Here is a 23,759-nt window from a genome sequence, read left to right as displayed (position 1 = left end):
CCGGCCATTCCGGGAGAGCAGGCAAGTATGGTATAAATCTGAAGTATATATATGACAAGCCTGGCTGTAGACGTAGAGGGGCTCTGTTTACTGCCACTTCATAATACTTGCATTGTTCTGCTTTCAATAACTGGTACATGTCTCATACAGTGATGGCGTTTATGGTGTATAGTGATTAGAGATGAGCGCCTGAAATTTTTCGGGTTTTGTGTTTTGGTTTTGGGTTCGGTTCCGCGGCCGTGTTTTGGGTTCGAACGCGTTTTGGCAAAACCTCACCGAATTATTTTTGTCGAATTCGGGTGTGTTTTGGATTCGGGTGTTTTTTTCCAAAAACACTAAAAAACAGCTTAAATCATAGAATTTGGGGGTCATTTTGATCCCAAAGTATTATTAACCTCAAAAACCATAATTTACACTCATTTTCAGTCTATTCTGGATACCTCACACCTCACAATATTATTTTTAGTCCTAAAATTTGCACCGAGGTCGCTGTGTGAGTAAGATAAGCGACCCTAGTGGCCGACACAAACACCGGGCCCATCTAGGAGTGGCACTGCAGTGTCACGCAGGATGTCCCTTCCAAAAAACCCTCCCCAAACAGCACATGACGCAAAGAAAAAAAGAGGCGCAATGAGGTAGCTGTGTGAGTAAGATTAGCGACCCTAGTGGCCGACACAAACACCGGGCCCATCTAGGAGTGGCACTGCAGTGTCACGCAGGATGGCCCTTCCAAAAAACCCTCCCCAAACAGCACATGACGCAAAGAAAAAAAGAGGCGCAATGAGGTAGCTGACTGTGTGAGTAAGATTAGCGACCCTAGTGGCCGACACAAACACCGGGCACATCTAGGAGTGGCACTGCAGTGTCACGCAGGATGTCCCTTCCAAAAAACCCTCCCCAAACAGCACATGACGCAAAGAAAAAAAGAGGCGCAATGAGGTAGCTGTGTGAGTAAGATTAGCGACCCTAGTGGCCGACACAAACACCGGGCCCATCTAGGAGTGGCACTGCAGTGTCACGCAGGATGTCCCTTCCAAAAAACCCTCCCCAATCAGCACATGATGCAAAGAAAAAGAAAAGAAAAAAGAGGTGCAAGATGGAATTATCCTTGGGCCCTCCCACCCACCCTTATGTTGTATAAACAAAACAGGACATGCACACTTTAACCAACCCATCATTTCAGTGACAGGGTCTGCCACACGACTGTGACTGATATGACGGGTTGGTTTGGACCCCCCCCAAAAAAGAAGCAATTAATCTCTCCTTGCACAAACTGGCTCTACAGAGGCAAGATGTCCACCTCATCTTCACCCTCCGATATATCACCGTGTACATCCCCCTCCTCACAGATTATCAATTCGTCCCCACTGGAATCCACCATCTCAGCTCCCTGTGTACTTTGTGGAGGCAATTGCTGCTGGTCAATGTCTCCGCGGAGGAATTGATTATAATTCATTTTAATGAACATCATCTTCTCCACATTTTCTGGATGTAACCTCGTACGCCGATTGCTGACAAGGTGAGCGGCGGCACTAAACACTCTTTCGGAGTACACACTTGTGGGAGGGCAACTTAGGTAGAATAAAGCCAGTTTGTGCAAGGGCCTCCAAATTGCCTCTTTTTCCTGCCAGTATAAGTACGGACTGTGTGACGTGCCTACTTGGATGCGGTCACTCATATAATCCTCCACCATTCTATCAATGTTGAGAGAATCATATGCAGTGACAGTAGACGACATGTCCGTAATCGTTGTCAGGTCCTTCAGTCCGGACCAGATGTCAGCATCAGCAGTCGCTCCAGACTGCCCTGCATCACCGCCAGCGGGTGGGCTCGGAATTCTGAGCCTTTTCCTCGCACCCCCAGTTGCGGGAGAATGTGAAGGAGGAGATGTTGACAGGTCGCGTTCCGCTTGACTTGACAATTTTGTCACCAGCAGGTCTTTCAACCCCAGCAGACCTGTGTCTGCCGGAAAGAGAGATCCAAGGTAGGCTTTAAATCTAGGATCGAGCACGGTGGCCAAAATGTAGTGCTCTGATTTCAACAGATTGACCACCCGTGAATCCTTGTTAAGCGAATTAAGGGCTGCATCCACAAGTCCCACATGCCTAGCGGAATCGCTCCGTGTTAGCTCCTTCTTCAATGCCTCCAGCTTCTTCTGTAAAAGCCTGATGAGGGGAATGACCTGACTCAGGCTGGCAGTGTCTGAACTGACTTCACGTGTGGCAAGTTCAAAGGGCATCAGAACCTTGCACAACGTTGAAATCATTCTCCACTGCACTTGAGACAGGTGCATTCCATCTCCTATATCGTGCTCAATTGTATAGGCTTGAATGGCCTTTTGCTGCTCCTCCAACCTCTGAAGCATATAGAGGGTTGAATTCCACCTCGTTACCACTTCTTGCTTCAGATGATGGCAGGGCAGGTTCAGTAGTTTTTGGTGGTGCTCCAGTCTTCTGTACGTGGTGCCTGTACGCCGAAAGTGTCCCGCAATTCTTCTGGCCACCGACAGCATCTCTTGCACACCCCTGTCGTTTTTTAAAAAATTCTGCACCACCAAATTCAAGGTATGTGCAAAACATGGGACGTGCTGGAATTTGCCCATATTTAATGCACACACAATATTGCTGGCGTTGTCCGATGCCACAAATCCACAGGAGAGTCCAATTGGGGTAAGCCATTCCGCGATGATCTTCCTCAGTTGCCGTAAGAGGTTTTCAGCTGTGTGCGTATTCTGGAAAGCGGTGATACAAAGCGTAGCCTGCCTAGGAAAGAGTTGGCGTTTGCGAGATGCTGCTACTGGTGCCGCCGCTGCTGTTCTTGCGGCGGGAGTCCATACATCTACCCAGTGGGCTGTCACAGTCATATAGTCCTGACCCTGCCCTGCTCCACTTGTCCACATGTCCGTGGTTAAGTGGACATTGGGTACAACTGCATTTTTTAGGACACTGGTGAGTCTTTTTCTGACGTCCGTGTACATTCTCGGTATCGCCTGCCTAGAGAAGTGGAACCTAGATGGTATTTGGTAACGGGGGCACACTGCCTCAATAAATTGTCTAGTTCCCTGTGAACTAACGGCGGATACCGGACGCACGTCTAACACCAACATAGTTGTCAAGGACTCAGTTATCCGCTTTGCAGTAGGATGACTGCTGTGATATTTCATCTTCCTCGCAAAGGACTGTTGAACAGTCAATTGCTTACTGGAAGTAGTACAAGTGGGCTTACGACTTCCCCTCTGGGATGACCATCGACTCCCAGCGGCAACAACAGCAGCGCCAGCAGCAGTAGGCGTTACACGCAAGGATGCATCGGAGGAATCCCAGGCAGGAGAGGACTCGTCAGACTTGCCAGTGACATGGCCTGCAGGACTATTGGCATTCCTGGGGAAGGAGGAAATTGACACTGAGGGAGTTGGTGGGGTGGTTTGCGTGAGCTTGGTTACAAGAGGAAGGGATTTACTGGTCAGTGGACTGCTTCCGCTGTCACCCAAAGTTTTTGAACTTGTCACTGACTTATTATGAATGCGCTGCAGGTGACGTATAAGGGAGGATGTTCCGAGGTGGTTAACGTCCTTACCCCTACTTATTACAGCTTGACAAAGGGAACACACGGCTTGACACCTGTTGTCCGCATTTCTGGTGAAATACCTCCACACCGAAGAGCTGATTTTTTTGGTATTTTCACCTGGCATGTCAACGGCCATATTCCTCCCACGGACAACAGGTGTCTCCCCGGGTGCCTGACTTAAACAAACCACCTCACCATCAGAATCCTTCTGGTCAATTTCCTCCCCAGCGCCAGCAACACCCATATCCTCCTCATCCTGGTGTACTTCAACACTGACATCTTCAATCTGACTATCAGGAACTGGACTGCGGGTGCTCCTTCCAGCACTTGCAGGGGGCATGCAAATAGTGGAAGGCGCATGCTCTTCACGTCCAGTGTTGGGAAGGTCAGGCATCGCAAACGACACAATTGGACTCTCCTTGTGGATTTGGGATTTCAAAGAACGCACAGTTCTTTGCGGTGCTTTTGCCAGCTTGAGTCTTTTCAGTTTTCTAGCGAGAGGCTGAGTGCTTCCATCCTCATGTGAAGCTGAACCACTAGCCATGAACATAGGCCAGGGCCTCAGCCGTTCCTTGCCACTCCGTGTGGTAAATGGCATATTGGCAAGTTTACGCTTCTCCTCCGACAATTTTATTTTAGGTTTTGGAGTCCTTTTTTTTCTGATATTTGGTGTTTTGGATTTGACATGCTCTGTACTATGACATTGGGCATCGGCCTTGGCAGACGACGTTGCTGGCATTTCATCGTCTCGGCCATGACTAGTGGCAGCAGCTTCAGCACGAGGTGGAAGTGGATCTTGATCTTTCCCTAATTTTGGAACCTCAACTTTTTTGTTCTCCATATTTTATAGGCAGAACTAAAAGGCACCTCAGGTAAACAATGGAGATGGATGGATTGGATACTAGTATACAATTATGGACGGACTGCCACGGTTAGGTGGTATAAAAAAACCACGGTTAGGTGGTATATATTGTAATACAATTATGGATGGACGGACTGCCTGCCGAGTGCCGACACAGAGGTAGCCACAGCCGTGAACTACCGCACTGTACACTGGTTGATAAAGAGATAGTAGTATACTCGTAACAACTAGTATGACACTATGACGGTATAAAGAATGAAAAAAAAACCACGGTTAGGTGGTATATATTATAATAATACAATTATGGATGGACGGACTGCCTGCCGAGTTCCGACACAGAGGTAGCCACAGCCGTGAACTACCGCACTGTACACTGGTTGATAAAGAGATAGTAGTATACTCGTAACAACTAGTATGACTGACTATGACGGTATAAAGAATGAAAAAAAAACCACGGTTAGGTGGTATATATTGTAATACAATTATGGATGGACGGACTGCCTGCCGAGTTCCGACACAGAGGTAGCCACAGCCGTGAACTACCGCACTGTACACTGGTTGATAAAGAGATAGTAGTATACTCGTAACAACTAGTATGACTGACTATGACGGTATAAAGAATGAAAAAAAAACCACGGTTAGGTGGTATATATTGTAATACAATTATGGATGGACGGACTGCCTGCCGAGTTCCGACACAGAGGTAGCCACAGCCGTGAACTACCGCACTGTACACTGGTTGATAAAGAGATAGTAGTATACTCGTAACAACTAGTATGACTGACTATGACGGTATAAAGAATGAAAAAAAAACCACGGTTAGGTGGTATATATTATAATACAATTATGGATGGACGGACTGCCTGCCGACTGCCGACACAGAGGTAGCCACAGCCGTGAACTACCGCACTGTACACTGGTTGATAAAGAGATAGTAGTATACTCGTAACAACTAGTATGACACTATGACGGTATAAAGAATGAAAAAAAAACCACGGTTAGGTGGTATATATTATAATACAATTATGGATGGACGGACTGCCTGCCGACTGCCGACACAGAGGTAGCCACAGCCGTGAACTACCGCACTGTACACTGGTTGATAAAGAGATAGTAGTATACTCGTAACAACTAGTATGACACTATGACGGTATAAAGAATGAAAAAAAAACCACGGTTAGGTGGTATATATTATAATACAATTATGGATGGACGGACTGCCTGCCGAGTGCCGACACAGAGGTAGCCACAGCCGTGAACTACCGCACTGTACACTGGTTGATAAAGAGATAGTAGTATACTCGTAACAACTAGTATGACTGACTATGACGGTATAAAGAATGAAAAAAAAACCACGGTTAGGTGGTATATATTATAATACAATTATGGATGGACGGACTGCCTGCCGACTGCCGACACAGAGGTAGCCACAGCCGTGAACTACCGCACTGTACACTGGTTGATAAAGAGATAGTAGTATACTCGTAACAACTAGTATGACACTATGACGGTATAAAGAATGAAAAAAAAACCACGGTTAGGTGGTATATATTATAATACAATTATGGATGGACGGACTGCCTGCCGACTGCCGACACAGAGGTAGCCACAGCCGTGAACTACCGCACTGTACACTGGTTGATAAAGAGATAGTAGTATACTCGTAACAACTAGTATGACACTATGACGGTATAAAGAATGAAAAAAAAACCACGGTTAGGTGGTATATATTATAATAATACAATTATGGATGGACGGACTGCCTGCCGACTGCCGACACAGAGGTAGCCACAGCCGTGAACTACCGCACTGTACACTGGTTGATAAAGAGATAGTAGTATACTCGTAACAACTAGTATGACTATGACGACGGTATAAAGAAAGAAAAAAAAATACCACGGTTAGGTGGTATATAATTATACAATTATGGATGGACGGACTGCCTGCCGACTGCCGACACAGAGGTAGCCACAGCCGTGAACTACCGCACTGTACTGTGTCTGCTGCTAATATAGACTGGTTGATAAAGAGATAGTATACAACAATATACTACTATACTGGTGGTCAGGCACTGGTCACCACTAGTCACACTGGCAGTGGCACTCCTGCAGCAAAAGTGTGCACTGTTTAATTTTAAATTAATATAATATTATGTACTCCTGGCTCCTGCTATAACAACCTGCAGTGCTCCCCAGTCTCCCCCACAATTATTATAAGCTTTTATACATTGATGTGCAGCACACTGGGCTGAGCTGAGTGCACACAGACTGAGTCACACTGTGTGACTGCTGTGTATCGTTTTTTTCAGGCAGAGAACGGATATAGCAGAGAACGGATATATTAAATAAAAGTTAACTTAACAACAACTGCACTGGTCACTGTGGTAAACTCTGTCTGCACAATCTCTCTCTCTCTCTCTCTCTTCTAATCTATTCTAATGGAGAGGACGCCAGCCACGTCCTCTCCCTATCAATCTCAATGCACGTGTGAAAATGGCGGCGACGCGCGGCTCCTTATATAGAATCCGAGTCTCGCGAGAATCCGACAGCGTCATGATGACGTTCGGGCGCGCTCGGGTTAACCGAGCAAGGCGGGAAGATCCGAGTCGCTCGGACCCGTGAAAAAAAAAGTGAAGTTCGTGCGGGTTCGGATTCAAAGAAACCGAACCCGCTCATCTCTAATAGTGATTGGCCAGTGTGTCACAGTCTTCTTTTTATAAAAGAGCAAAAAAAAACACTGTTTATCAGTGATAGGATTGCAATTGCATCACTCTGTTCATCAGTGAGATTACCACCGGCGCAAGCCATGCTAGTGATTAAAGTCGCTGCCTGGTAGAAAATGCTCCGTATGCAGAACATGTCGACCTAGAAACCATGTCGACCTACTTACTGTTGACCAATAGTGGTCGACTTTGACCTTTATACCAGTGATTTTCAACCTTTTTTTTTTTTTACTCGCAGCACACCGAACAATATTTTAAAATTGCCAAGGCACACCATCAGTTCCCCACAGAAAAAAAAAAAACACACACGTTGGCCCTCACAGTAAAAAATAAATAAAATAAAAAATCCACACATACATTGGCCTACACAGAAAAAACAATCACATTGCTCCCTACATAAATCCTATTGCTCCCCACATAAATCAATCACATATCTCCCCACATAAATCCTATTGCTCCCCACATGAATTATTCACATTGTTCCCCCCATAAATCCATAAATTCTTATTCTCCCCACATAAATCCTATTGAAATCCTATTGTACCCCACAGGAGAAATAAAATAACAAATATTATTATCAGCTGTCCTCCTCCCTGTCCCTCAGTGGCGGGGGTTGTTCATAGTGGAGTTCTGCGAATACTGAGAAGCGGTCTGTCAAGCAGGTGTGGATGTGGGTGGGCAAGGAAAGCTGTGTATGCAGGCGGGTGGGCTGGCTGGGTGGTGAGATGGGGCGGCTTTGACCTATGATATCACATCGTTTTCAAGGCATAGGTCATGGCCGGAGCACGACTGATCCTCTAAGAAGAGCCTGGGCCAACAGTTCACTCTGAAGGTGCAGGAAGCTGCTCTGGCTCCGCGGCACGCCTTGCAACTGGTCGCGGCACACTGGTTGAAAAAGCCTGCCTTATACATTGAGAAAACTATTGACCAGCAGTGGCACTTGAAGTGCTGCGACGCTGATTTAGAAAATGTCTCTGGATACTGTATTCTTAGAGCAAAGCATTTTTTTTTTTTATTTAATGTAGAGCTGTTTAAAAAAATATTTGATTGAAATAAAATATCTTAATACTATATATCTAAAAATGTATATATATTTGTGTATTTTTAATACTTTTTATTTTAACTACTTTGAACAGTGGAGCTGAAAGCTGCTGACCCACCTTTCTGACCCAGTTATGGGATGTTATGCTATATTAAACAATCCGCTGAACCCGCCGCAGGGCTGCATGTAACAACACCGTGTTGGACGCTGTGTCGTCCCATTGGCCGTTCGGTTCATCCAGAGGGACAATTCAATGAACGTGGGCAGTGAACGTCGGCTTGGGCATACACGCTGTGGGCGGGATGCATCAAAGCTAAAATGCAGTCAAACTTTCCGAAAAATACCATTCTCGGAGTTATGGGCACATTTCTCATAAGCACCAAGCTCCACAATGTGATACATTCTGGAGCTTGGACCTGGTAGGCAAGCCTATGGGCTTCTTATCACTAAGTTCACTGAGCGGCATTCAATCATTGTCCCCTGCAGAGCGCCCATCAGACGATGTATGTGCAGATAGGACTTGGGTTTATGACTCGGAGGTTCTATCATTGCACAGGACAGCTTCTATTTTTTTTTTTTTATTCAAGCGTATGGGTTTACTAAATGCCGTTACAATCAGTGGCGGGATGCATTGCGTGCCAGTTGTGATGTTTAATGCATCCTGCCCTATATGATGATTGGTCGAAGGTACCTGTCACATCTGGGCAGTCGCTTCTCCAGATACATCAATCTGAAAATCACCACCAGTGATTTATGGTTACTTCAGACACGGTAACTGCCACCAGCAAGAGGAATTTAATGCTATGACACTAGGTAGTCTTTGCGTCTACCTACATAAGCAGTTATTAATATTTTCACAAAAGAGGTAACATGAGCCACACAGGCGCACAAATTCAGTGAGAACACACAGAATATGCTAGATTGAAGATGGATTTAATCCGAAACATATCTGCAAAGTTTCTAGTTTCAAAATATTCCAAAGTAAAGACACACAGATTATATTGCAAAAATAGTTTCAGAAATAAAAATAGGAATAAAGTTTTCAAAAATTCAGAACTTACTACAAAGACCTTCGCTTTCTGTTGCTGGAGGATTCGCAAAGTCAAGAAGTATGGGGCATTCTCAACACTTGACCGTCCTACAAAAAATGCACACTGGATTCCGTTCAACAGTGATATTTATCCAAAGTCCTGTACCTTGACCCCCACCTTTGTGGATTTTAACTCTTTTAAAACCAACAGTAATTGATTTAGACAGTTTGTGTATTTGTTCTATTACCACAGGTCTTCCCTGCCAAACATGCAGGGATCCCTTAATATCTTGTTTCATTCTGTTTGAAGGCTAAGGTCTGTGACTTGTCCACACTGGGCAGATTTATGGATTTAGGGGTATATTCAATTGAAGTCGAAAGCTGCCGTCTGTCGAAAAGACGGCAGTTTTCGACTTTTTAAGGTCGAATCGTGATTCGACCTATTCAATATATCCCAAATTTTTTCGACAAGTCGATGAATTCGACTTGTTCGAAAAGCACGTGGATCGGCGGAATAGCTGCCGATTCACGTGCTTGTGTCGAAAACGGGGCCAAAACCGACAAAGCCCCCTTTTTGACCATCTCAGTCCGACATATAAAAAAATGTCGGACTGAGATGTGGGACCCAGAGCAGGAGAGGGGGGGAAAGCCGCAGGGAGACGGGGGACAGCCGCGGGCATAAAGGGGAGATCAGCGCTGCAGCAGGATGTCACGGCACTGACAAGTGAGGTCATGCTTGCTGGAGCCGGATGGACACTGCCGTGAGGTCGGGCGGCTGCGTGACATCCTCCTGCAGCGCTACTGTAGCGCTGATCTCTTCCGTCTGCCGGCGGCTGTCCCCGCTGGTCTCCCCGCGACTCCCCCCCCTGGTCTCCCCGCGGCTCCCCCCCCCTCCTCCTCTGGGTCCCTCATCTCTATTCGAATTGAAAAAGTCGAATTGAGATGAGATTTGAATAGGGGTTGTCGGATTCATTCCGACAAATGCATGTCGGAATGGATCCGATACTAATTGAATATACCCCTTAGTCAGTAAAGAGATTCCCTGACCAAATACCTTCTTGAGAAATGTCAAAAGAATTCAACACCTCTGTGGCTAGCCAGGAAGACAGTACCAGCTACACAGGACCTTCTGCTTTGTAGAGTATTACATGCAGATGTAGCCACGCTTATGAATAGGAGCGGCAAATGCTAGCTGTGCCAAAAGTGCTTGTTTAGAGTAGATGTAGCCACGATGAGCGCAGCTATATCTGTACCGAACGCTTTTTTTACAATCATAATGTCCCCTGACTCAGTTCAATGTCCTGGACTTAATTACAGAATGGCATTGTGGCATACAGTTAGCAAGTAACATTTTCATACAGAATATATATTGATAGGTTATACACAGGAAAATGCCATTTTATGGTTCCTACTGTATGTCACAGTACCAATATAAATATATTGCATAGTAGTGTTCATTCTAGCACCCCGCATCTACCACAGCTAACAGGTTGTGACAGGAGCAGAGCGCTAGAATGAACAACATATAGTATGTACCCAGCTTACGTTTTAACTATCAGTTCCATTAAGCTAGACATTTAATGGCAAAGCTGTATGTTACCCATACCCTCCACCTCCAGTAATGCTTAGCCGCTTCTGGGATTTTCTTTTTTTTTTTTTTTTAAATGCAAGTAATAACTAATTTAAATAATATCATTATTCTAGCATAGTATAACAAATATTCTATCCTAGTCTATGGGATTAAGCAGCTTCTTCTCTATCTACAGGGATCACCAGATACTGTGGCCGATCTTTGCCTTTGGTTAAGACTGTTAGCTCTTTCTGCATGATGAGTGCTGGGACAATACACTAGCATACCCCCAACATGAGGGACACAGGCTTGCGCCGAAGGTGGCAACTAAAATTATGGGGCGTGGCATCACTGGTAGGGGGTGTGGCCTGGACACAATCCCTGGCCATACCCCCATTTTTGCCACTGTTGGGGGCATGTCAAGCTCTCTGTGAGCTTACTGGCATGCCGCCTGTCCCCCTCTCTGGGTGAATAGATGCTGTGCAGTGGGTGAGAGAGGGTCTCCAAACTGCCCTTCCCACCGTGGGACAGTTCCAGAAAAACTGGGCCTGGGACAGCGGGACAGTTCCAGAAAAGCTGGACTTTCCCGCCAAAATCGGGACAGTTGGAAGGTATGCACTAGTGACCAACTAAACAAGACAATATGATTTTATTTTGTAGTATCCCAGATGTGGGAGTAGTGTCCAAAAATCCAAGCCAGGTGGAGGGAACAGGGTCTCCACTCTGATAACTGGGACCTGGACATTGCTTTAAGCTCACTAATGGGGTACAGTCAGGGGCGCTTTAAGAGAGGAGGCCCGTGTTCAGCCTCCTCCGTTTGGGCCTCCTCCTCTCTGCCCGGAGTACTGTAGAGTCTGAGCACTAGAGGGCTCAGACTCTTCTGCGCATGCACAGATCTCCGGGAAAATGGCGCGGCGGACATTTTCCCTGAGATTTCTCTACTGTACATGCGCAAATCTCTGTGAAAATGGCTGCTGAGCCATTTTCACTGTGTTTTCACAGCGCTGCGGATGCCGGCGCTGAACTCCAGAGGGGTGGGTATTTTAAAAATGGGTGCAGCGTGTGCGGTGGGACTCAGGGTCCGGTGTGCACCGATTATAGAAACGCCAGTGGGTACAGTAGCTATATTTTAAGCGATACACATATTCCTAAACCCAGCTGTGCAAAACACATAAAGATATATTTTCTGGTGGACACTGATCTTCATCCCAGCGTGGTGACTAGAAATACACCAGCCTGATACCCTTAAATATCTTAAACAGTCTGTGCATACCTAACTAATATCACACAAAAGGCTGGAAGAAACAGTAACAGAAATCACCAAGAACACTGTATAGCAGAACAGCTATGCACAGGGGACGGAACAGCCTACATTTCAGTAGTAGCCTGACTGCTAACCACCTGCTTTAATACAGCCGCACTCCAGAAGACCGTATTGTCACAGTCTATTTACTAAGCCGTGGGTGGAGATAAAGTACCAGCCAATCAGCTCCTAACTGCCATGCCACAGGCTGGGTTTGAAAAATGACCGGAGCTGTTTGTCTGGGACTTTATCTCCAGCGACTTTATCTCCATCCAAGACTTAGTAAATAGACCCCTTGATTAATGCGTCAATGGCCTGATATAGTTGGAGAGGGATATTTGGGCTCATGCTATTGCCCAGTGCACAGGTTCTCAAACTCGGTCCTCAGGACCCCACACACTGCATGCTTTGCAGGTCTCCTCACAAAATCACAAGTGAAATAATTAGTTCCACCTGTGGACCTTTTAAAATGTGTCAGTGAGTAATGAATACACCTGTGCACCTGCTGGGTTACCTGCAAAACATGCACTGTGTGGGGTCCTGAGGACCGAGTTTGAGAACCACTGGCCTAGTGGAATTGCTCAAGCTGGCCACTCGAGTCCTGTATGCTGAAGGAAAGTCTGGGCCATGGCAAGGCCTAGTGCCTGCATTACAGCCCAATATTGGCAGCTGTTAGTGTCCAAGGCTGAGGCTGAGGGCCTAGTAAGGCTTGACAGTTTACTATGACTTGGTGCTTAATGGCAGCTGGGTTTCATGCTGGAGACTAGAGATACCCAGTTAGCACCTGTTTCCTGATATCTGGCCTGGCTACTGAGGGTGACTGGTGGGTGCAGGTTAAACTCAATACAGGGACTGGGAAGTAGTAGAACAAGGGGAATAGACCTACACAAAGGCCTTACCTAGACCCGCTGCCATGTTGAAGTCAGGATAGAGCACAATGGTTTATCATTACATGCCAATGGGAACCTGTGCCTACTCCTCCCATGTGCGGACTGTATGCCAGGATGCTGCTGTTTGTCTACAGTATCTTCAGTCTTTTCCAGGGTGCCTGTTGAGAGTGATCTACTGTATATATCTAGCTCTATGAAGTCGGTAAGCCAAACCTTCGACTTCAGCTCCTCTATTTTACTAAGTAAGTAGCATTAAATTGAAGATATGTAAGATACAGTTGTGATCCTTGGAGGGGGGATTTTCCCACACATGCACCTGACTTCCTGTCTGCAATCACATCAAAGGCTTTTGCAGCCAGTTTCTCTTAACCTCCTTTTGTAAAAAAAAGTTTGTTGATAACCGAGACTAACTTACTTGGCTACTTAGTAACTTGTACATGTGTGTGCAGTCCAGGCCCACCTGGAAGTAGGTGATAACCTTATAATAATAATAATAATAATAATAATAATAATAATAATAATGTAGACTACATGGTCTTGTGAACTTGTCGTTTATCTGCGACATGTCTGAACCTGGAGGCTCCCGTTTTGTGAGTTCGTTTTGGTAAACCTGAGGCATAAATACATTTGGCTAAAGTCAAGCAGCTCTTGTAACCGCACTGCTTCCTTGCCAGACAATGATACCTTCAGGTGAATTTATTGTTTCATATGATTTCACGTCCTAAAACAGCACAATAAGTCCTCAGTATGAAAAGTATTAATGTAATACGTTGCAGCGCAGTTTTGATCCCAGTCCAGTCATGTGCACTCTTATCAAGGTCATCTGTCATGCAAATAAGTCACTAATTGTATGTAACCTAGAACACTTTTCAAGGAGGTTTTGGTTAACCCAGTCTGTACCTAACACACATCCCAAAGCAGTAATGATCACACTGTGAAGTTGGCCTTACCGGCTATTATCATCATCTTTTATTAAACACCAACTTGTTTTCCAGCATTATACAGTGCCCCCACTGGGGGGAAAGGGGGGGGGGGGCTGGGGGATGAGAGAACATTAGTACAAAACACATCTCCCAACTGTCTACTTTGCAAGTCATAAAAGGGTGAGATTTCACCCAAAATGTTTCCCCATTGGTCCCGAAAGTTGGCAGGTATGTCCTGCTCACCACTGTTCTTTGTAATAATGGTGGTACTGTATAAACAAAGGATAAACATAGTGCAGTGATTTTCAACCTTTTTTTTTACTCGCGGCACACCGAACAATATTTTAAAATTGCCAAGGCACACCATCAGTTCCCCCAGGGCCGGCGCCACCACTAGGCAGCTTTAGGCAGCTGCCTATGGGCGCCGGCCACTTGAGGGCGGCAGCTCACGCTGCCGATGAACCCTTCTCCATCCTCTTCTTTAAGAGGAATATTACAGGCATTAGCGGGCCGAGGAGCGGAAGACAGTTGCTATAGCAACTGTAACAATATCCGACAGCACACTGCTTACGCTATGTGAATAAAGTATTAGAGCCGCTGCCGATGGGTTACACTGACACTGTCCGTGCAGCCGGCTGATAATAGTTGGGCGGCCGCGTCATCCCTTTAGCACGGGCAGTGTCAGTGTAACCCATCGACAGCGGCTCTAATACTCTACGCACAAAGAGGAAGCAGCGTGCTGCCGGATATTGTTACAGTTGCTGTAGCAACTGTCTTCCGCTCCTCGCCTTGTTAATGCCCGTCATACTCCCGCCCTGGCTGCACCATGAGGAGAAACTGCCACGAACTCACCCAGGACATTACACCCGCCCCGTGAATTGTAAGAGCTCCATTTAATATATAAAGGGTCAGGGTGGGAGGGGGGAAATACTTAGGGAGTGGGGGAATCATTCAATCTATATAGTAAAGGGCGAGGGTTAGGGTGTATATTTAAATATATAAAAGGTAGAGGTGATGGGTTGCAGGAAGGGGGAAAGGAATGACACATATATATGTGTGTATATATACATATACATCCTGGTCCGCACAACACTGTCCATTTTTTATATAGGGTGCCCGGTTAGAGATCATTCAAATGAAATACTGCCACACCATGAGGCTCCAGCTGGGGCCTATGTTGTAGAAGAAAACCAGCACTCCTTAAGTATCCAAAATTGCGTTTTTATGCCAATTTAAAAATGACAAACTTTTTGTGCAAAATAGCAGCTTGGAAATGCAGTTCCAACAATCATATACATCTTACGTATCCTGAATCAAGCTGGGGATGCGAGTCGGACCCAGCTGGGTCTCCCTACAGCTGTTTCGGCTATCGCCGTCCTCAGGGGAGTAAACCAAACCATTCTACCAAGCACCCTCTATTTATACCCACTAAATTACCCTAATGTGCTCACCTGTCCTTATCGTTATCCTAAGTGTCGCCCGGTGTCGTGCTGGGGCGTGTGCGTATAGCTGCCCGGATAACCGGACGGCTACCTGTGACGTCATCCGGTTGCGTCGCACTATACAGAAGCGTCTCCCGGCGTCCCGTCCGTTGCCATGGACAAGGTCCGTTCCACCCCCACATGCCACGTGACCGCGACGTGTGGGTGCGTCACACACCCCCTCCAGGCATACAGCGGTTCACTCATTGGCCTACTCGTCCTAAGTTCGCCGCCCTCCTAACATGACGTACAGCCCATGGCCTCCCTGTAACCTAGCAACTCGGCTACATCACCCCACCCACCAAAAACGGCAACATCAGGACAACACAGCGTGTCTCAAAAAAATTGCTAAATCTACATACAAAAACAAAAATGTACATCCGAAATCACAGATGTTATTGGCAACTATGCGTGTATATTATAGCACAATTCTTATTAGTGACCCGTTAGTCTTACCTATCTGGATGATCATTAGCACCCATAGCATCCTGCTAGCTTATAGTAGTCACCACTTAGGGCTGGCCATATGTCAATCTATTAACATGTAGCCACATATCTCCTGTGCAATAGATATCAACGCATATAGATCAATCCAAGCCAAAACTTAAAAATACTAATGAAATACATACATATTGTATTTAAACATGAACGGGAGTATCTGTGTGGAGAAGGTATCAGCTTATAAATCATACTAAATTGTGAACAGCAGACCTGGCCTCAAGACCACACATCATCTATAAAAAACAAGATAGACCTAATTCCTCATTGAGCCCAACTGGGGCAGTAGCATTCAGCATATATATCCATCGACTTTCCTGCTTTAGTAGCTGTTTATTGCGATCACCCCTCCTCATTGGTGGTACATGGTCAAGAGGCATGAATTTAAAGTCCTTTATTTTGTGACCACAATTCGCAAAGTGTCTGGCCACCGGTGGTGTGCTGGGTTCCAATATCTGTAGTGCTTTTTTAATTGATGAGCGGTGCATAGAAATTCGTTCTTTTAGCATCCGGATTGTTTTGCCCACGTATATTTTTTTACAAGGGCATATAATAATGTATGTAACGTATCGGGTATCACAAGTCATTCTGTATCTTAATGTATGTTTAACTCCCAGCTCGGGATGCACAAATTCTTTGCCAGTCAGCATAAACATACAGTTGGCACAGCCACCACATTTGAAGGCTCCCCTTTGGAGGCTCAGCCAATTTGGGTTACCCATCACCCCAGGGCTGATGTCAGACTGCGTGATCCGTTCCTTAAGATTCCTGCTCCTCTTATAGCTAAAGAGGGGTGTATTGGCGCAGAATCTATTCAAAGCAGGATCCGTCTGGACAATGTGCCAATGCTTCAGTATAGACTTTTTGACAAGACCCGATGTAATTGAGTAGGTACTCGTGAATACCAGACGTTCAATTTCAGCACTTTTCTTTTTGGAAGCCAGCAGGTCCTCTCGTTTAAGACCCAGACATTTCGTAATCGCTTGTTTCACTTCCAATGGGTCATAGCCCCGTTCAATGAATTTTTGCCCCATATTAGCTAGAGCCTCTGGCAGTTTGGTGTGATCCGAGGTAATACGCGTCACTCTTACTAATTGAGAGTAAGGAAGTCCATTCTTTAGAGGCTGTGGGTGAAAGCTGGATGCAAGAAGAAGCGTATTTTTGTCTGTTGGTTTTCTAAAAACACTTGTAGTGAATTTTCCTACATCAATTCCTACCAATACATCCAAAAACTCCATTTTTACCTTATTGAATCGATAGGTAAATCTAATTGAGCCAGGCCTGCTGTTCAACTTCTCCACAAATTGAGTCAATGCTTGCTCACCACCAGTCCACAGCATGAAGAGGTCATCAATAAATCTAACATAAAATGGGATGTATTTTGCAAAATCTATATCATTCATGATATTGTTTTTCTCAAAATTGTACATGAATAAATTGGCGTACGATGGGGCCATATTAGACCCCATCGCCGTCCCATGAAGTTGCAGAAAAAAGGAATTATTAAATAAAAAATAATTCTTATGTAAGATGATCTCAATCAATAATAACAAAAAATCAACTGGTGGACCCTCATAGTGTGGACTGGTGGTGATAGCATCCCTGACTGCTTCTATCCCCTCTGAATGGTCAATACTAGTATATAAGCTAGAGACGTCTAGCGTCACCAAAAGGCAATCAGTGGGCGGCGGTCCAAATTGTTCCAATTTATTAATAAAGTCAGAGGTATCTTTGATAAAATATGGGGTACGTTGAACTACAGGCTGTAACAGGTAGTCGACATACTGTGACAAAGGTTGTCCCAGTGACCCTCTCGAGGAGATAATGGGTCTACCCGGAGGATCCACCAAACTCTTGTGCACCTTTGGCAGGATATACAAGAGGGGGATCCTCGGGTAGTCCTGAATCAGAAATTTCACAGTCTGTTCATCTATCCAACTGTTGTTACAACCTAGTTGGATAATGGAGTCAATTTCCTTCTTAAAATTAAATGTGGGGTCAAACTGGAGTCTTTTATAACGGGTTTCATCTGACAGCTGTCTCATTACTTCCTCAATATACTTAGATTTATCCATTATAACAATGCCCCCGCCTTTATCGGCGGGGCGTATCACAATGTTAACATTATTATTTAAAGTTTTAATCGCTGATGCCTCCTCCTTATTTAGATTTGAATATTTGATCCTGCTTTTCCGTAAAATCGGTATCGTATCCATCCTTACTAGACGCATAAAGGTCTCTATTGATGCGTTAGTTGAGGGCGGATCAAAGGTACTGGCAATTCTAAAGGGGGTTGTTTTATAATCGGAGGCTGTCCGCTTACTGAAGAAGTCTTTGAGACGCAGCTGCCTGTGAAATCTGTAGAGCTCGACCTCAAAATCAAATGGTTTTTGTCGGTGAGTTTGAACAAATGACAGACCCTTGGCTAACACCGCAGCCTCTGGGTCAGTTAATTTATAAGAAGATAAATTAAACAGAGCTATTTGCGGGTCGTCCTGGGGTATTTTTCTCTTTGATTTTTGATGCCTGACACCCCCTCTCCTACAGGGTTTTCTAGCTCTTTTTCTGATTATGTTTTGTTGCGTGAAACCGCCTTGTCTCCTAAAAAATGTCTAGATTTACTGGAAGTATCTGAGTCACTCAGGGATGTGTTAGATTCAATGTCAGTAAATTGTCTGGGTTGTCGTCTTTTAAACGTCTTACCCTGTTGCCACTGTCGTCTATTAGTTTGAGGTATCAACCATGGATATACCCGAAACTCCCTATAATCCTCTTTGACTTTCTTGTATTTACCTTTCTTAAAGGCTAGCAAGTCTGATTTAAATGTTGCTATATTTTCATCCAATTTAGCTAACCAATCAACACTGTTGTCGGCTTTGATAATATCTAAACCTGCAATCTCACAGGCTTTGATATCCTTCTCCACAGCTTTGATGTCGGCGTTCACCTGCTGGATGACCAAGAGCATTAGGTCAAAACTACACTGATTCAGGATCAGACACCATTGCCTGCAAAATTCTTTACAATTACGTCCCAACGTAGGTTGGTTTTTAATTCTAAAGCCTAAAGCACACTGGTTTTCTTCTACAACATAGGGCCCAGCTGGAGCCTCATGGTGTGGCAGTATTTCATTTGAATGATCTCTAACCGGGCACCCTATATAAAAGATGGACAGTGTTGTGCGGACCAGGATGTATATGTATTGATTTCCTTAAGTTGGATTTGGACTGCACCACGTTATTGATTTTTAATTATATGTTGTCAGGTTGTTGTATGTATTAGTTAGTTTCTGCACTTGCTACACATGGTGCAAGGGTGCTATTTATAGTGCTCAAGTTTTTGTCTTTTGAGTGCACACGTGTAGAACGATGGAGTTTGGTGTCGGCGACATCACTGGAACCAAGAGATTTCAGGATAAAGATATATCTAAAATACTTTTTTCCGACACCGATCAGTTAGCTTTTGATCAGGACAGCCCACAGGAAGTTCACACTGACTTATTAAGGTTACGTAAAAGACTAGTGGAACTTGAACTTCATGGGTTAACATTGTCTCAATATCATAAAGAGAATTTAGTGCCGAGAGGCTTTAGAATTAAAAACCAACCTACGTTGGGACGTAATTGTAAGGAATTTTGCAGGCAATGGTGTCTGATCCTGAATCAGTGTAGTTTTGACCTAATGCTCTTGGTCATCCAGCAGGTGAACGCCGACATCAAAGCTGTGGAGAAGGATATCAAAGCCTGTGAGATTGCAGGTTTAGATATTATCAAAGCCGACAACAGTGTTGATTGGTTAGCTAAATTGGATGAAAATATAGCAACATTTAAATCAGACTTGCTAGCCTTTAAGAAAGGTAAATACAAGAAAGTCAAAGAGGATTATAGGGAGTTTCGGGTATATCCATGGTTGATACCTCAAACTAATAGACGACAGTGGCAACAGGGTAAGACGTTTAAAAGACGACAACCCAGACAATTTACTGACATTGAATCTAACACATCCCTGAGTGACTCAGATACTTCCAGTAAATCTAGACATTTTTTAGGAGACAAGGCGGTTTCACGCAACAAAACATCATCAGAAAAAGAGCTAGAAAACCCTGTAGGAGAGGGGGTGTCAGGCATCAAAAATCAAAGAGAAAAATACCCCAGGACGACCTGCAAATAGCTCTGTTTAATTTATCTTCTTATAAATTAACTGACCCAGAGGCTGCGGTGTTAGCCAAGGGTCTGTCATTTGTTCAAACTCACCGACAAAAACCATTTGATTTTGAGGTCGAGCTCTACAGATTTCACAGGCAGCTGCGTCTCAAAGACTTCTTCAGTAAGCGGACAGCCTCCGATTATAAAACAACCCCCTTTAGAATTGCCAGTACCTTTGATCCGCCCTCAACTAACGCATCAATAGAGACCTTTATGCGTCTAGTAAGGATGGATACGATACCGATTTTACGGAAAAGCAGGATCAAATATTCAAATCTAAATAAGGAGGAGGCATCAGCGATTAAAACTTTAAATAATAATGTTAACATTGTGATACGCCCCGCCGATAAAGGCGGGGGCATTGTTATAATGGATAAATCTAAGTATATTGAGGAAGTAATGAGATAGCTGTCAGATGAAACCTGTTATAAAAGACTCCAGTTTGACCCCACATTTAATTTTAAGAAGGAAATTGACTCCATTATCCAACTAGGTTGTAACAACAGTTGGATAGATGAACAGACTGTGAAATTTCTGATTCAGGACTACCCGAGGATCCCCCTCTTGTATATCCTGCCAAAGGTGCACAAGAGTTTGGTGGATCCTCCGGGTAGACCCATTATCTCCTCGAGAGGGTCACTGGGACAACCTTTGTCACAGTATGTCGACTACCTGTTACAGCCTGTAGTTCAACGTACCCCATATTTTATCAAAGATACCTCTGACTTTATTAATACATTGGAACAATTTGGACCGCCGCCCACTGATTGCCTTTTGGTGACGCTAGACGTCTCTAGCTTATATACTAGTATTGACCATTCAGAGGGGATAGAAGCAGTCAGGGATGCTATCACCACCAGTCCACACTATGAGGGTCCACCAGTTGATTTTTTGTTATTATTGATTGAGATCATCTTACATAAGAATTATTTTTTATTTAATAATTCCTTTTTTCTGCAACTTCATGGGACGGCGATGGGGTCTAATATGGCCCCATCGTACGCCAATTTATTCATGTACAATTTTGAGAAAAACAATATCATGAATGATATAGATTTTGCAAAATACATCCCATTTTATGTTAGATTTATTGATGACCTCTTCATGCTGTGGACTGGTGGTGAGCAAGCATTGACTCAATTTGTGGAGAAGTTGAACAGCAGGCCTGGCTCAATTAGATTTACCTATCGATTCAATAAGGTAAAAATGGAGTTTTTGGATGTATTGGTAGGAATTGATGTAGGAAAATTCACTACAAGTGTTTTTAGAAAACCAACAGACAAAAATACGCTTCTTCTTGCATCCAGCTTTCACCCACAGCCTCTAAAGAATGGACTTCCTTACTCTCAATTAGTAAGAGTGACGCGTATTACCTCGGATCACACCAAACTGCCAGAGGCTCTAGCTAATATGGGGCAAAAATTCATTGAACGGGGCTATGACCCATTGGAAGTGAAACAAGCGATTACGAAATGTCTGGGTCTTAAACGAGAGGACCTGCTGGCTTCCAAAAAGAAAAGTGCTGAAATTGAACGTCTGGTATTCACGAGTACCTACTCAATTACATCGGGTCTTGTCAAAAAGTCTATACTGAAGCATTGGCACATTGTCCAGACGGATCCTGCTTTGAATAGATTCTGCGCCAATACACCCCTCTTTAGCTATAAGAGGAGCAGGAATCTTAAGGAACGGATCACGCAGTCTGACATCAGCCCTGGGGTGATGGGTAACCCAAATTGGCTGAGCCTCCAAAGGGGAGCCTTCAAATGTGGTGGCTGTGCCAACTGTATGTTTATGCTGACTGGCAAAGAATTTGTGCATCCCGAGCTGGGAGTTAAACATACATTAAGATACAGAATGACTTGTGATACCCGATACGTTACATACATTATTATATGCCCTTGTAAAAAAATATACGTGGGCAAAACAATCCGGATGCTAAAAGAACGAATTTCTATGCACCGCTCATCAATTAAAAAAGCACTACAGATATTGGAACCCAGCACACCACCGGTGGCCAGACACTTTGCGAATTGTGGTCACAAAATAAAGGACTTTAAATTCATGCCTCTTGACCATGTACCACCAATGAGGAGGGGTGGAGATCGCAATAAACAGCTACTAAAGCAGGAAAGTCGATGGATATATATGCTGAATGCTACTGCCCCAGTTGGGCTCAATGAGGAATTAGGTCTATCTTGTTTTTTATAGATGATGTGTGGTCTTGAGGCCAGGTCTGCTGTTCACAATTTAGTATGATTTATAAGCTGATACCTTCTCCACACAGATACTCCCGTTCATGTTTAAATACAATATGTATGTATTTCATTAGTATTTTTAAGTTTTGGCTTGGATTGATCTATATGCGTTGATATCTATTGCACAGGAGATATGTGGCTACATGTTAATAGATTGACATATGGCCAGCCCTAAGTGGTGACTACTATAAGCTAGGAGGATGCTATGGGTGCTAATGATCATCCAGATAGGTAAGACTAACGGGTCACTAATAAGAATTGTGCTATAATATACACGCATAGTTGCCAATAACATCTGTGATTTCGGATGTACATTTTTGTTTTTGTATGTAGATTTAGCAATTTTTTTGAGACACGCTGTGTTGTCCTGATGTTGCCGTTTTTGGTGGGTGGGGTGATGTAGCCGAGTTGCTAGGTTACAGGGAGGCCATGGGCTGTACGTCATGTTAGGAGGGCGGCGAACTTAGGACGAGTAGGCCAATGAGTGAACCGCTGTATGCCTGGAGGGGGTGTGTGACGCACCCACACGTCGCGGTCACGTGGCATGTGGGGGTGGAACGGACCTTGTCCATGGCAACGGACGGGACGCCGGGAGACGCTTCTGTATAGTGCGACGCAACCGGATGACGTCACAGGTAGCCGTCCGGTTATCCGGGCAGCTATACGCACACGCCCCAGCACGACACCGGGCGACACTTAGGATAACGATAAGGACAGGTGAGCACATTAGGGTAATTTAGTGGGTATAAATAGAGGGTGCTTGGTAGAATGGTTTGGTTTACTCCCCTGAGGACGGCGATAGCCGAAACAGCTGTAGGGAGACCCAGCTGGGTCCGACTCGCATCCCCAGCTTGATTCAGGATACGTAAGATGTATATGATTGTTGGAACTGCATTTCCAAGCTGCTATTTTGCACAAAAAGTTCGTCATTTTTAAATTGGCATAAAAACGCAATTTTGGATACTTAAGGAGTGCTGGTTTTCTTCTACAACATAGGCCCCAGCTGGAGCCTCATGGTGTGCCAGTATTTCATTTATATATATATATATATATATATATATATATATACATACATACATACATACATATATATATATATATATATATATATATATATATATATATATATATATATATATATATATATATATATATATATATATAAATAAACTAGGTACCGGCCCGTGAAAATTACGGAACATTGTAACAGTAATGTCAGAGCTGGTGACTGTGTGCGCCCAAATGGAGCAACACTTGAACTACTCGATCGGGCACCATATAGTCACTGCCAGCACACAAAACACTTGAATTCCCCCCATACAGATGAGGAGCAGCATTAGTGTTTAATTACATAGTGGGTGTATGTATATATATATATATATATATATATATATATATAATATTTAGTG

The 23,759-nt window shown here is 44.3% G+C and overlaps 1 protein-coding gene and 1 long non-coding RNA gene across 2 annotated transcripts in view; one reads left to right on the top strand and one right to left on the bottom strand.

The window, feature by feature from the left end:
• LOC134968833 (uncharacterized) overlaps nt 1–9,341 on the bottom strand; it is a 115,698-nt gene extending 106,357 nt beyond the window's left edge. The window contains exon 1 of the long non-coding RNA XR_010189343.1: nt 9,255–9,341. This is a non-coding gene — a long non-coding RNA (uncharacterized LOC134968833). The remainder of the gene's footprint in view (nt 1–9,254) is intronic.
• KCNQ1 (potassium voltage-gated channel subfamily Q member 1) overlaps nt 1–23,759 on the top strand; it is a 278,960-nt gene that overhangs the window by 77,409 nt on the left and 177,792 nt on the right. The window lies entirely within an intron of this gene.

The sequence above is a fragment of the Pseudophryne corroboree genome, chromosome 11, assembly GCF_028390025.1.
Source record: "Pseudophryne corroboree isolate aPseCor3 chromosome 11, aPseCor3.hap2, whole genome shotgun sequence".
NCBI lineage: Eukaryota > Metazoa > Chordata > Amphibia > Anura > Myobatrachidae > Pseudophryne > Pseudophryne corroboree.
This window is presented reverse-complemented; position numbering and strand designations above follow the sequence as displayed.